This window comes from Podarcis raffonei, chromosome 6 (assembly GCF_027172205.1).
Source record: "Podarcis raffonei isolate rPodRaf1 chromosome 6, rPodRaf1.pri, whole genome shotgun sequence".
Lineage (NCBI taxonomy): Eukaryota > Metazoa > Chordata > Lepidosauria > Squamata > Lacertidae > Podarcis > Podarcis raffonei.
Window position 1 is genome coordinate 37,739,860 of NC_070607.1, and position 16,388 is coordinate 37,756,247.

At 39.7% G+C, this 16,388-nt stretch overlaps 1 protein-coding gene across 6 annotated transcripts in view; it reads right to left on the bottom strand.

Annotated features, from left to right (window-relative positions):
* The window catches only part of SGIP1 (SH3GL interacting endocytic adaptor 1), a 137,167-nt gene that overhangs the window by 84,106 nt on the left and 36,673 nt on the right, over positions 1-16,388 (bottom strand). The gene's annotated exons all lie outside the window — the stretch shown is intronic.

The window sequence follows — 16,388 nt, forward strand, 5'->3', positions numbered from 1 at the left end:
ATTTATACCCCACAAATCTTACTGGGTTGCCCCAGCCACTCTGGGCAGCTTCCAACATACAGTGGTACCTCGGGTTACATACGCTTCAGGTTACAGACTCTGCTAACCCAGAAATAGTGCTTCAGGTTAAGAACTTTGCTTCAGGATGAGAACAGAAATCATGCTCCGGCGGCGCGGCAGCAGAAAGAGGCCCCATTAGCTAAAGTGGTGCTTCAGGTTAAGAACAGTTTCAGGTTACGTATGGACCTCTGGAACGAATTAAGTACTTAACCTGAAGTACCACTGTATATGATAACATAATTAAATATTAAACATTAAAAAACCCTTCCCTATACAGGATTGCCTTCAGATGATTCAGGAGTCGGATAACTCCATACCCTCTAATATTTCTCCAATGAAAATAGGGACATCCTAAGGATAAGTGGGACATTGCGGGATCAAATCAGAACTCAGGGATGTCCCTGGAAAATAGGAAGACTTGGAGGATCTGCAACTGTTCTCTATACTTTAATAAAGCAATAATATCCTCCAGGTCTGCGATACTGGGGGGGGGGGATAACACTCTTTGAAACTAAAGTGGTTTGTAGCTGCTCTTATCCAGTCCCTGCTTCATTCAATACTTCCTCTTCACTAGCGTTTAGGCCTGCATCCTATTCCATAAAATATCCCTGTGCTGCAAATATCTAGACCACTAGTCTATCCTTAGATATGAGAGAGAAATGTCCACCAAGGAAACTCTTAAGCATTTCTGTGTGAGCATTATGTAAGTCAGAATGGAATGGCTACTGTTACACCTCCAAACTCGTTGCTACAGTGATACCTGCTCATTTAAGCTCCAGAGGCCAAGCTAATAATCACCTTGCTGCAAAAACACTCCCACATTTCCTGCTAGTATCTTTAGAGAGAGTAGAGCCTGTGCAACTCTGTCATGTTGCTGGGGGAAAGCGTGTCATCAGCACAAGAGATTCTGGAGGATTGAGAGGTGAGGGAGAGCAAAGTAATCTGATGTCATAAGCACTGCCTATAAAAAGGGTGCTTAGTCATGACTATTGAGGGGAAAAATACATTGAGCAGTCATCCTCATCCGACGATGAGCTATTTCATATATTACAAATCCAGGTTTGCCATAGGCAGCAACGGCCTATTCTGGCTTTCAGGTGGGGGAATAAAACATTCTATATGTATATCTAAAAATATAATACATAGTGTTGTGAGTTGGAGGGGGAGGGTTAGGCTGTATGTCTGAGTCCCTTCTAATTCCTCAATCCAGCAAGGGTTACAATCTAATGGAGGACTCCATTGTTGAATTAGCCAAGCCAGCTTCTTGGTAACTGACTTTTAGTATAAGTATGGGTCATTAGTATAAGAAAGGAAGTTGGGGGGGGGGCTTCCTCTGCTGGCTGGTAATGAGAAGAACAAAGTCCAGGGCAAGTGTGAGAGAGAGCTGGGTTAGAAGCAGGCAGATGCCTGAGAATGGGAAACATGCTTGATTTCTGCTTGAATCCAAGGCTGTGACTATGGGAGAAGCAAGACCTTCTGGGGTGCTAATGCTATGAGCACCCCCACTGTAGGCTCAGGCTATATATATATGTGAATAAACCATTTATCCTAAAGACACTACAGTCTCTGCTGTCCCTCATTTGGATGAAACTGGACCCTGGGTAAGTGCCTGGAATCTTGCACTGCTCAGAGATAGGGATGGAACGCAGCAATATTAAATAAAATATTATATTTAATATAAGGGCACCAGTTTGGGGAAGACTGGCATAGAATGACCAACCAAACCATTTACAAAAAGGAAACCACAGATAAAGCCTTAGCCTAACCCTTATGTAAGTATTTTTATATAAAAAATAAAGTTGTCAGGTAGTATATTTAAATATATCTTTAGATAGAGATAGATAGATACACACATACAAACACATCAATCCAGTTCTGTATAAGGATATCAGGACAAAAATTAAAATGCAACACCCAAAGAAAACATCAGCAAACATGTTGCAGGAAAAAAAGATAAAAACAAACAGGAAGGTTTTAGTCTGGTAACTAAAAACAAATCATGTTGGTAAACCTCATCAGGGTGGGTATTTCATAGTTGGGGAACCACGTAAAACTACCCAAACCGGCCATGTCATCAGAACACATCCATCAACATTTGACTCAGAAGAAATGAGCCCACCTGTTTATTTGAGGTAAGATAATGTGCAGCTAAGCTATAAGGTAATGAACAGTGAAGTTTTTTTATGCCCAGGTGGCATATCCCTAAACTCAGACATCATTTCATATGCAAATGCCATGAAAATGTATTTTTGTCTTGTTTTTTCACATTTCATATTATCATATTATCAAAATACCCCACACCATATTCACTTGCCCCACTTCTAAAGGTCTGAAGATACATGTCTATGTGACATGCTCTTTAAAGAACTGCCAGTCCCAGAATTGCTTAGTCTTTGCAGATATTTGGCATGCCAAAGAAGGGTACCTTGTAGAACTCCAGATGTTGTTGGACTGCAACTCTGATCTTTAGGGAAGGAAGAAGAGTTTGGATTTGATATGCCGCTTTATCACTACCCTAAGGAGCCTCAGAGCAGCTAACATTCTCCTCCTCCACAACAAACACTCTGTGAGGTGAGTGGGGCTGAGAGACTTCAGAGAAGTGTGACTAGCCCAAGGTCACCCAGCAGCTGCATGTGGAGGAGCGGGGAAGCGAACCCAGTTCACCAGATTACGAGTCTACCGCTCTTAACCACTACACCACACTGGCTCCCATGTGGTAGGGTAGAGCCACCACCCTCCCACCGCTGCATTTTATCTGAAGAACTGAAACTGGATATCAGGGACAGGGAACAATGTTTAAAGGGATTTTGTCAGAGCACTCTGATTTTCAACTGTTTCCTTTGCTGGTGCTGCTGTTTCAAATTGTATTACACTGTTTTTTACTGATACATTGCCTTTAAGAACTGCTTTGGATATTTTAACAGAAATATAAAAATAAAATATTTTAAATAAATAACACAACTATATATGATACAGCAATGCCTGGCTACAAATACCAATTAGGCAGCAAGAAACACAAGGAGCTTCAATAAATGGAACTGAAAGAAGCTAAGAGATACTTTTTCCAGAAGAGACATGGTCTTTCCACAATCTGCCTCAGTTACAGCACTGTTTGAAGAACTAAATGAACAGCTAGATAAACTGCCAAATTCAAGTACTATGGTCTCTTTATGTTATTTCTCAAATAAAAGTCGATGTTTCTTTCATAACATACAAGATTGTATAGGTTTGGACCAGCTTCCAAGAAATGATGACTGGACACTGACTGAGAGAACAGTTTTTCAGTCTGGGACAATTTCATAATTTTCCTATGCAATTTAATCAATTGCCCAAGTAGTTTTCAGAAATGAAAGAGAGACCACGATACTACAGTCGATAAAGCACTTGCTTTGGATGTCCCTGAATGATCTTGGCCAAGCTGGTGTCTCCACACTAGCCTATTGCACTAGCGTGCTCTGGAGATACAGCAGAAAGAACACAAATCTCTTAGCCTAGAAACAGACAATGCTGCAATTCACATTAAAGGTTCAGTCTTGAAGAGGTCAAACTGCACTTTTACCCAACTGCTAATGACAGTACAATTTTCTAAGAGAGGCAAATTGTGTCTGAAAACATTTGCAGCACCACTAATATGCTACAGAGTCTCTGGACTCTATATTCTTGCAACTGCATCCAAATACAAAAGACACTTAAGAGGTTGTTCAAGAATATGAATTGACATTTAACTCAAGAGAATAATTATCTTTGGGAATTCAGACACCAAGGTAAGCCATTGAAGTACATAATAGCAACTGCATGGAAAGCAGTTGCTTCCTTGGATTTTAAAATAATTACAAAAATAATTATGTGCAAAAATAATTACAACGTTAGTTCTATACAAACTAAGTCCCATACTCACATACTAAGGATGATAAAAAACTCACTAAGATAGTGATTATATGCCATTAACTTTCATTAATATTAAATAAAAGCTTTTGTCTGCTACCAGCAGCCTGTCAGCTCAGTTTCCATTCATCAAGAAGTTCAACTCTATTCCTTTGGGCCTGAATACAGCCAGTGGTTTCCTTTCCAACTGCAGATGTTAATTAACTCAGCATTTCCAAGTCCATTATTTTATCACCTATCACTGCCATGGTAAAGGATCACACTACTTATTTTGCATACATTCTGGCTCTAATTGAATTGTAACTATTTATATTTCATACATTTCATTTCTAATCCGGCTATTCCTTTGGAAACTAAACACCAAAAGAGTCATACGATTCTGTAAACACACTGATTATAGTTATTATGATGGAATACCCACAGTGAACTATAAACAGGAAACAGAAATTAACCACATAATATAAGATCAGAGTAGTTAGGCTCCAAGACCAATAATAATTTGTTTTTCTCAGGAGCTTGAGCATTTTAAAAGAGGGAGCTCTGCTCATCTAACTTTCAGGTGTTTAGTTTCAAAAACTTGCAAAACCTTTTTGACTAGAGCAAAAGTAATGTGTTTCTACCTCTATTCACTTACAGCTCTCTTTCAAACTGACTAGCTTTAATTCACTTTTAGTTGAGAGACATGCAATTCCTGCAATATTAATTAATTAACTGGGAAATTTGTTGCATTGATGTTTTTAGCAGGAGAGGATTTGACTTGGTACTAGAAGCGTCCTCTAGCATTTGATCAAGTTACCAAAATTTCTTAAAATAAGTGATTGAAACTTCTGTTACATTAGCCCAAAGAAATAAGTCAAAATGTTGTGCATTTTTAAAATTTTGATTTTTTAAACCAAAGGGTAGGAAAGGGGGGTAAATAGTAATTTAATTATTTTTAGCAACAAACCTTGACAGAAAGAAAAACATCACTTTGCATTGTCAAAAGCAAAGGGATCTGGCCTTTGCAATAATCAAACACTATTTTGCATAAATAATCTGCAGAGAATACAGGATTAACATTTTGAATATGAGGAAAGGATATATTGTTAGCCGTAATGAAAAGAATTACCATACTTCTATTAATTATTAATTATTGGCTAGATTTTCCTTTAGACTATTTTCCATTCAACCTATTTGCTCCTTACATAACCAGAAAAATAATTAAAAAGAAGCTTGCTACTAGGAGCTGCTGTCCTAGAGACATGTATTTCAGAGACGGATTTAGGACAGTGTGATCAGTTCCATCGCACTGGGCGTCAAACCTAGGGGGCGCTGCAGGGTACCGCAACTGTGAATTAAGCAGAATGGAAGGCGGGGGGTGTGTGTGTTTCGTCTCACACAGGGTGTCGCTGAAATATGGAAGACCAAAGTTTGCCCCTGCGCATTTCTTTCTGACCTTAAAGCAGCATAAGAAATGTGTAACATGTCAAGAAGGCTAATTTTTAACCAGAGAAGTGTTAACCTTGTTTAGAAGCTTCAATAAGATGTAATGTATGAATTAGAAATAGTAACACTGGCATCTTCTGACATTGGCTGAATTTTAATTTTCTCCTTTCTCAAATGGCATGGAAGTGCCTCGATTTAGATTAAGTATACAGTTAAGTAAGACCATACTTTACTGACCTCTTAAATATATTTAATTGTTGGAGGAGGAGAAGGGAACTGCAATGTGCACCCAGAGGCCGCTCCCTCTAACCCAGGAACAGGGATTTTCACCTTGCATCTAAATGAGGACAACGTAGAAGATAACCAAATGTCATTTGGGAGGAAGTTCTATAATCCGGGTCTTTGGTTCACAAACCCAACCCATTACTATATGTAGTCCAAGAATACTATAACCCTTCCGAAATAAAATTCATTAGAAATGACAGCAGGACCAAAAAAATATATATTAATGTGCACCATAGACAATTGTAGTTCTATCATGTATATAGAGAGAGAGGGAGAGAGAGAGAATTTGTGCCCCATTTCATTTTTTACGTCATTTTTTACAAAGCTACTTTGCAGAATACTGCAAATAGAAGTTGAATGTCTGGCATGACAATCTGATATGTTCATTAATATTTTATAGAACTCATTTACAAGTAGAATTGCAGATGTCACACAGTGGGGACGAAAGGAAAAATGCTTAGAAGTGCTGGAGTGAGACAATGGCCTTGCTATCGCACTGCTTTAACAGACCCATGGCTCAGAAATATAGATCAGAACAGAGTTATCTGGAAACAGAGGTCAGTGGAAGGCTAACCAGGTTGGATATCAAGACTCACAGATACAGAGATCTCAGAATTATAGCTACACGCAATACAGATGCAATGTAACTGATCATACAGAACATCACAAAGACACACCAGACAGTTCCTGTGAGGTTACCACACTCCAAATATATACCACCCATAAGGCATCAATTTTATAAATATCAACTCTTATTTGAAAGTTCATAATGAATAGTCTATAGTTTGTTTATGGAATATCACTGGACTGAGAAGCATTTCAGACAAAAATCACTAGATCATTCTTTTGAAAATATCTGGCACCATCCACTAAAACAACAAAGCAATTTTGAAACCAAACAGAGACACAATAATTTAATAAGATATGACGAGGGGAAGCTACTAAGCTGTTAGGCAAAGAGCAAAGTACGGTAATTTGTGTCCTACATAAGGATGGAAAGAGCCTTGTTGGTGCACTGTGAGGCTATTGACACAGCACAAAGAGGGTCAAGGTGTCGACAGTGATCTAGATCTGGAAGCTCCTTTCCTCTTACCATTTATTTATTTATTTTATATGCCTCACTAATTATTAGAGGGTGATATTTTTACTACACTCAGTGATAGGATAGCCTGAATGTTGTAGTCTCTGGTTCACCCACCCACTCTATTACTGTATATAATCAAAGAGTATTTTAAGTTTTATAGCACTACCTCCCCCCCAAAAAAATCAAAAGAAATATGACATGACATTTAAGAGACGCGCTATCCTTGCTGCTTAAATACTACATAAATTATATTACTAAATTTGAGACATCCCCTCTTAAGGGCCAAAGCTATTTGTCTTTCCACTGGCTTTTGAGATACAAGAACATATAATACAAAAGCAGGTATTTGCTGCAAAGTTATTAAATAAAACCATGCCATGTAAATGGTCCCTCCATTCCGTTGGTAGTTGGTTGTGTTTTGTGGGGGGGTGGGAGAACTTAACAAGGTTGATGAGGCCTTGTTAAAAATCTATGGATCTTGTCACCCATTTTCTAGCCATAAATCCATGACTACTATTGGTTTCTATACAATTTAGCTATTATCTGCAAGTATGCCAACCTCATGCTATTCAAGAAAAGAGCATGAAAAAAGTATCTGTACTATTGTTGTACTGCTAATAGTATTGTATTACTAGGGAGACCCTTTGAAAGTAATCCAGTTCTAAGAATCCACAATGCCTGTTCTGTTATAAAATGCCATCATCCAGATTTTATTGGAAAATACATATCGCAATTTGCACTGTATTTTCACCTGCAGTGTGTGTGTTTTTTGTGGTGTGTGTATGTAATAAAACCACGTATTATCTTCCATGTCAATGAATTGTGCATTAGCTCTTCGAGGATCTCTAAGACAGTATCTCAAGGCCCACCACTCTGTTTCTAAACCAACCTGGATCCTGTGATCATCATCTGAGGCCCTTCTTTGTATGTCCCATCCATGAGAAGCCTAGAGGGTGGCAACACAAGAGCAGGCCTTTTCTGCAGTGGCTCCCCATTTGTAGAATGTTCACCCCAGGGAGGCTTGCCTGGCAGCTTCCTTACATATCTTTAGGCACCAAGCAAAAAGTTTCTCTATAATCAGACCTTTGGCTAATTAAACATTCTATGGCCTTTTAAAGGTGATTGTGGGAGGGGGGTTATTGGTTTGTTTTTTATTTTGTTTTTTGTGTTCTTGTTTTGTATTTTTCTGTTTTGAAGTGCCCTGTGATCTTCGGATGAAGGGTGGTATACCAATTTAATAAAAATAATCTAAATTCAACTTGCTTTATTATTTTATAGATTTCACTATAATGTACTGTATATTCTCACAATACCTATCCCAGTAGGTTATACACATTTGTTATAAATACTGTAATTGATGCAAAACTACAGTTTGATGCCGCTGTTTCTGCTGTGAATGAAGCTGTACCTTTATCTGATCAAGTAATAAGAGGTTTTCCACTTGCAAAATGGACACAGAAAATCATGTAAAATAAATGCCACTTCAGCTCATGTCTGCATGTTATATACTATAAGGGCTTCCACAATGCCAGGGAATGTCACATTGGTTTACTTAGGCATAGATTTGATAAGGCAGCTGAGTAACAGCTGCAGAAGCATTAAAGGACATTTAGTGTGAACTGCAAAGACTCCAGTTCAAATCTGTGGTTAGCTATGAACTCACTGAAGGAACATGGGCATATTCCAGACTCTACCCACCTCCTCCATCTGAAATACAAGTATAATAATAACTAGTAGCAGTCTATTATTCAGTTATTGTAAGCCTTACAGCATGCAAGATACAGCATAGGTGAAGCTTTTAGGGGGAAACTGTAGTAATGAGCAAAGAGACACCGAATTCCATAGGAATCGCATCAGAGTGCACATGTATAAGATTATGCTGCAAGTCTCATTTAAATGGGAAAGTTGGCCGCATTTAAATGTATCTCACTGAAATGAGACTTAAAAGTCTTTGCTTGAACCGAGTCTACTGTTTGCTTGTAATGTGGATGCTGTTAAGTAAGGCAGCCTAGGATTTCCTGCTGCGGTATTCTCCCCTCTCAAATCCCTCCGGCTCAGCATCTATCAAGGTAATTAATGCTGTCATTTATCCAAACTCTGGAACTGTTTATCGTGTATTGTGATACCTCCTTAGCAAAATGTACCTTAGACCAAGATCGCATTTCCCAGCCTTTGCTAGGCTGATACCCTCCAGATGTTTTGTATCACAACTCCCATCAACCCCAGCATGGTAGTCCAAAACATCTGGAGGGCACCAGGTTGGTGAAAGCTGACATTTTAAAGTGCTTTATTACGACTTTCTCCATGCCAGTTTATATGCACTGCCACAGTTTGCAAGTTGTGTTTTTCCAGCTTCAAATGTAATTGCATCTCCCTTCAGCTAGTGAAGGTGACAATATTTATTCTCTTGCCTACCCCATATGCTGGCCTACAGTGGCCTGTGACTACATGCAATCCCATAGTATGGTATGTAGACCCGCTATTCAACATTACCAGCCTGCCCACCCCACCCTCAGCAGTTTCTTGCCTTGTCAGTTTTTGGTATTTTATGGCCTTTTATAATCGTTGCTGCACTCTGTGCTCCATGTTGGCAGAAGGGTAAGATACAACATAAGTAACTAAATGAACAAACCAACAGTCATTAACACCCGTAAGTATAAGAGAGGCTAAAAACTGGCATATTGATCCTAGACAGGTGCAATTGATCCTAGACTGTAAAGTTGGTAAATGTTCAGACAAAACTATATGGCAGAGACACAGAAGCTGTGAACTCCAGGTGTTACTGGACTACAACAGCTCCTACCATACCTGAACACTGGCCATGCTGGTTGAGGCTGGAGAGAGTTGGTTTCCAACAAAATCTGGAGTGCAACACATTCCCCATTTCTGCTATTCTGCAATAATGGACAATGGGAAAGCTCCCACTGTTGAAACATCTTACTGTTTCCAGGGTCCCTCCCCCAGACTTTGTGTCACTCTGCATTTTAAAAGCTACTCCACACATCAACCAGGAAGAAGCAATTTTCATTCGTTCATCTACCAAACAAATCACCTTGTAGAAATGTTGTATCTGATGCCCAGTCACTTTTCCATACCTTCCCAAAGAAAAATTAAGACTAAAATCACTTTTTGTTAACATTGGCAATGAAGAAAAATCAGCATATAAGTCAGATTTGAATCTCTGCCTTTTGCTATAGATAGGTGCTACTAGCTTAGTCTTCAGCAAGAAACTGATGAGTTGGAATTCATTAGGATATTTGAAACTCCAGAACTCCGCAAGCACTGGAGGTGGCTTTCTCACTACAAAATGCAACTGTCCCACTTTTGGTGTCATATGATTCTCAGTGCTCTGCTGGTTTAACACCAGTGGCTTCCATTTGGGGGTGAGTCACATTCATTCCATTTGGATTTTGTGTGCAACAGAGAAATGTAATACACCTGCCTACGTATACCAAACCCCTTTGGTTACTGGTCAGGTAATGGAAGCTTATGAAAAAGCCACTTGTTTGTATACTACCTAGTAAGGCTACAGTGAAGATAAGATCTAAGCCACACAGCCAAATCCTATGCATATTCATTTGGAATTTAGTCTCATAATTCACTAAAAATTACTTCAAGTAACTTGACATTGATCAGTAGTCCTAGCCTCCCACCCAGATGGTGGTGATGATGATGATGATAGCAATAATACTCAGCCCCCACCACCTACAGAGGATAGCAGTCCCTCCCAGCTCTCACCGGGGATCCCTCCTTTTCTTCCCAGCCTGCCCACAAATTGTCCAATCATGGGCAGGTTACCCTGTGGGCAGACCGGACTGAGCCTGTGGGCTTCACTCCAGTCTGTCTGCTGGGCACTGAAGCCAGGAGGCTGGGGGTTGAAGGCAAAACTTGCATAAAATTCCTCCATTCTTCTGTTAGCAAAAACACCTGCCAGGTCAAAAGCCCTTTCATAAGCACAAAGGCACCATTTGGATTTAATTCATAGAACTGCTATTTATATTACTCATAAGTATGTTCTTGTTCTTTAAAAGCTCTCTTATCTTTTATTATTTTCTATCATTCAGCTGAATCATGGATGCTTGCTTCTAATAAAAATCTGAGCTCAAAATAACATTTTCAATTTATGTACATTCATTGAATATTTTTTCTATTCCATGTGGTTGAATGAAAATGCTCCACATAACATGACATAAGCAGAATATTGCCCTCATATTTCATTCTCTGTTGGAATGCAGAAAAAGATGCATTTTAAGAATTCCACTTCTTTTGTTGTTTAAAAAGAATCACTCAGTCCTCCGAGGTCTGAACAGGTTCATACTGTGAATTTTCCACTGAAGTATAACTTTGTTCTTGCCTCCTTATTTGACATTTTGAGAAATATAATACTGGCAGATATTCATAGGTATAATAGCTGCCATTATTATTTATCTGGAACATCTAATCAGGAAGCAAGAACAAAGTTATTATTCATGGAGGAAACAGCAGGGCAAATTTCTACCGTAAAACTGCCTGCTCACTCATGTCTGAATTAGAAATATAGAACATGAAATACAGTCTTGCTTCTACTTGAGAAAATTATATTCCATCCCTCCCCATCCCACAATAATATATCACATCCCTTCTTTTGTCTGTCTAATTTTATTTTCTAGAGCCTCCTTCTGCAGTTCTTCCCTGTAATGATCCCATAGTTCTGTAAAAACTGCAAATCAAAACTTTCATTTAAAAGGAATAAGAAAACTCTGCATGAGATATGGGGAAATCTTATGGAAGTGTGAAGAATAAACTTTGACCCAATCCTAATTCCCCTGCTCCCTTTTATTGGTATTTACTGCTGCCAAATCCTTATGAAAGAAATTTGAGGAGATCTATGGACAAGGTAATATGCTGCCACTATCATTGTTGTTGAAAAGCAATTTCCGCTTATCCCATCAGCTTCCAGGCATGGGCATATGGCTAGGCCCATGGGAAGGAAAACTCCTGAATTTGCAAACTATACCAGTCAAAGAATATATGCTATTTAAGAAATTTGCTTAGGATCAGGATGCATAGAAAGAGTAGAATGGAGTCAAAATTGGTAGCAGAGCACAAAGAATTCACATTCTCTACATTTAGGCAGACTTGAACGTATAGCTCAGGAAAGTCCCCATCCACTTGGATTTATGGGCAACCTCTCTTTGGCCATGGATATGTCATTTCATGAGCACAGCTCCACAGAAAGAGTTTGACCTTCAGTTAAACAAGACTGAAAGGGGATTTGCCAAACTTAAATTGGGACTGCCTTGTTCCAAAACAGGGGAGTTTGTATTTTGAGCTCTTTCTCTTGATCATTCCTGCTTTTGAGCTGAAACACAGAAATGTAGAAAAAGGAGACAGAAGGTACCCAGAAAACAACTTTAGTTTTTAGCATTCAGATGGTGATTTGAGATATCAAAATTGCTTATCACAATTATTTTCATTTATAAAATGCCTAGTATATGCTTGGCATGCTACAGAAATAAAAACATCAGGACTCTGCCTGCAACTGGGAAAGGGAGAAAGAAGGGCAAAAAGTTAAAAAATGAATGAAGTAATCTACCTAAGGATGAAAGTACAAAATTTTGTGTGTGTGTGTGTGTGTGTGTGAATATTAACATCAAAAGGGAAGTGCAAGAAATGAAAAAAAAAACAGTTTTCAATAATTTATTAAAGACAAAGAATATTTTCCTCAACTGGTATATATATACATTTTATGAAATTAATGAACTGATTAACTGTTCCTCCTTCACTCAGCACTTATTCGCATGTGTTCCTGATCTTCCTGATCCTTAATGCATACAGAATCTTGTCTAGCTAGATTTCTGGTGGGCAGTTTTATCACAGGCGCAACAAAACAGGCAGAGGCAGCAGCCATCTATGGCATCTGGGAAAGAACAGAGTTATCTTGGGCACGGCTATAGAACAGAGCCAAGCAAACACTCCTGCTACCCTCTCCAATGTAGCTTTCCTGCTAGAAGAAAATAAACTTTGAAGCACATCGGCCTGCACCCTTTTTATGAATGCAAGCACAGCAGATTTTTGGGTGGGCATCTGGCACTATAAAGTAAGTCTATCTATAAATCACACTCTCTGCCTGGAGCCTTTCACAGGATAAGTTTTAAAAACAGCTCTTCATGGAGTAATTTTAAAATCAACTGAAATTAATGATGGAAAAAGCTAGACTCCTTGCGCTTTCCGATTTTACTTGTGTGAGCAATAGAATATGGAACGGAGCTTCTCCTGAAATCTGAGTTAATAACGGCTGAGCCACCAAGTGCCAAGGTGAACAAAAAAAGTTGCCCAAACTAGAGCATAGGGACACATGCTTTATTTCTAGCAGAACCTTCTTAAGAACACCACATCCTGTCAACTTAGCTATCTTTTATGCAGATAACTGTCAGTGGCAGAGTCTGCATTCTGTAATCTGCACCTCCAGCATCTACCATTGGCTATCATAGTTTGTCTTCTTGGTGTTAGATACTGCCTATACATTGTGTTTTGTGCATATTTTCCACTCCTATAATGATCATAATATAGTAGGAAATTCCACTTTGTGTAACAAATTACAAAATTAAGGAGTCCAAAGGGTTGCAACAACAAGCCTTATAAATGGTCTAGGTTTGCTTGAATGAAGGTAAGTTCAAAACCAAGTAGCAGCAAGCAAGGCAAACAGTTGGCATGCTACAAAGTTGACCTGATCTACGGGTAGCCAAATGGCATTCCTGAGACGCTGCAGCAGCATGGAGAGGATGGTCATGGCAAAGAAGCCGCTTCCCCAAACTCTCGGGCCAGCCCAGAAAAGATGGGATGGGGGTGAATGAAAAGCAGAGGACGACAATCGGCTGGCATTGCTTCCCCCCTTTCTTCCTCAGAACATCAATCAACAGCAGCAAAAGCAAGGGCAGTAAAATAAAAAAAGAGCACCCTTTGAAAAATTAGAGAAGGCCTTCTTGAATTCACAATTCAACATCACTTTTTTAAGAAGTATTCGAAAAACTGGGTTTCACACAGTGTGAATGGGAGTAGACACAAGCAGCAGCTGAGCTATGATTTTGTAGGTCATGCTTCTTTTGAGAAACAGCCTTTACAAGCAACTTTGGCACTTCTTTATGTTGTGAACCATCCTATGATCTTCAGATGAAGGGTGGTATACAAATTTAACATATAATAATGATTGGTGATGGGTTCTTATTTTGCTTGCCACTGCAGAGGCTGCTTCTCATGATTATCTTTTTTTAAATTCACATAAACAGCCTATTTGTATTCTCTGATTGCTAACATTTTAACAATAGAGCTCTGGAACTGACCCTTTCTTATGGATTTGACATTCTCTCCAAGATCTAGCAATTCTGTCCTAGTGTTGAGAGGTTGCCATCTTGGTGCATGGCACCTCTATCTATGGGAAGAGGCATTTGCTCAGCTCTGAGATGCTGGACTATGTAGGCCTTTGGTCTGATCTAAGGACTCTTCTCATGTTCATCATGCACACTGAATGAAAATAATAATGCCTCACTTGAGGACATTATTTATATCTGATTTCTCCTTTCTCTCTTGCATTTAAACAACCATTTCTGGCATCAAATTGGCAACTGGACCAGAGGCCAGGTAGGCCTAGTTCAGCATGAGTAGCCTTGTGATGAAAACTAGTCTGACCATGCACGGCAACTACAGTACATGGAAATGCGTGGAGAGAAAAAGGAGCAATAAAGCCAGCTTTGCTGCATGGCTGCTCACCAGAGAGGACTGGTTCCCCACAAGGATGCAGCTGCCACCCCATGAAATCCTAAGTGGCCACTCCATAATTTGCATGCATTTATTTGATAGGTGTTTTCCTGTTCCAATACGTAGTACATGAAGCAAATTACAAAATGGTGCTTCCTACCACAATTAAAAGAGGTAAAATACGTGTGTGTGTGTGTGTGTGTGTGTGTGTGTGTAAACAATCCTAACAAAAAGGAAAAGAAACAGCAACCAAAAAGATTAAATGTCCAACAATTCAGACACTAGGAAAATCCTTCGAGAATGTAAATACTGTATTTTCATAGGAGGAAGGAAAAGAGGGAAATGGGCTGGTAAGTCTCTCCAAGCAAAGGATTCTACTGATAAAGCTCTTCTCTGTGCCCAAACTGTTCTTACTTTAGGGAAAGATGGCATACGAAAGAGACATCAATCCCACAATCAGAGGGAAGCGGTGATATAGCGAAGACATTCTGTAATGTCTGCAGGGCCCAAGATGTTTGGGAAAGGGCTGCAACCAGCACTTTGAAGCCATCCAATAGTCACAGCCAAGAGGATCTCCCACGTCACTGCCTGGGTTTAAGAAGTACCTATGGCAGTTCACTTACATTCAGCACTGCAGACTCTGATTAATCGACATTTTGGCTCCCTTTCTTGCTTTCTTTTTAAAAGCTTTACTACATCACAAATATCAAATCAGCCTAGTCATTTGTTTTTCCAGAGGCAGCACCATGGCTACGTCTTCCCTGATCATAGGAAACAAGGCTAACACTGCACTGACTAGCTGGAAACAGACAGTGCTGTGCTATGTTGAATTGCAATCCACTCTTCTCCCTGGCCTGGTTTTAAAGGCTGGGAAAACTATGCGGGGGGGGGGGGCGATGGTAGGGGAGAGATAACAAGACTGGCAGCTGCCATCGCACAATGCTTCATTTCATCCATCAGGGAAAGGGCTTGTCGGCAAGGAGGTTAATATGAACTTGTTCTATGCAAGCGTTATTAAGCACCTTTCTGAACAAGAAAGATACCGTCCTTAAAGTGCTCTTCTCTTCCAGATTTAGCAAAAAATGGAAAATCTACTGCATGCCAGAGTGCTTGGGGTTGCTTTTATTAAGATAGAAAGGATCTTCCTCCCGATATTACCACAGAGTTAGAAATGCTCCTTCTAGGCAATAGGCAATGAAAAGAAAGGAGTGATAACATAGGGAGGGTGAATACTTAACACCCCAATACATCCATCAAGGACTGACATATCCAAATCCAGGGTGACAACCTCCTCAGTTGCAATAGGAAGTTGAATAAACAAGCTAAAAACAAACCCTGCCATGTAGTACTGCCCCCACCCCATTAGAACCCCAACTAGGGAAACTTTAGGCTGTTTCTGGATGCCATGGGCCAGCCTTGAACCAGCAAGCTGCACCCAGGCACGCATAGGTGTTGCAATCCACAATCTTCATCACAGTGGGGGCCATTAGAAAAATGTCAAACTATTTTTACACAAAAAGGCCTGGCTACAGGAATGCAGATATTGCTTAGCGCCCATCAGGGCCTAGGGGCATCCTTCCCAGCACTAGAAGGCATCCATGTTGGTTGACAATGAATTTCTGCACAGTCATCGTGACCCTGGTGCCCTCTTGCATCAGACGCTCACAGATAGCAAGAGAAAAATAATTAATGCAACTCTTCCCCCCTCAGTGACTACCGCACCCAGAATTGTGAGTTTAAAACCATTTTAAAATGTGAAAGGGGGACTTCTTTATACGTGGTAATCAGATATGTTTTACTTAGAGTAGACCAACTCTGTGGTTCTGGGCATCATGCAGTGGCACTGGACCAGGACTTTGTGGCATGTGATTCTCAGAAATTAGTGTGGCATTTGCCATAACTATATCTGACA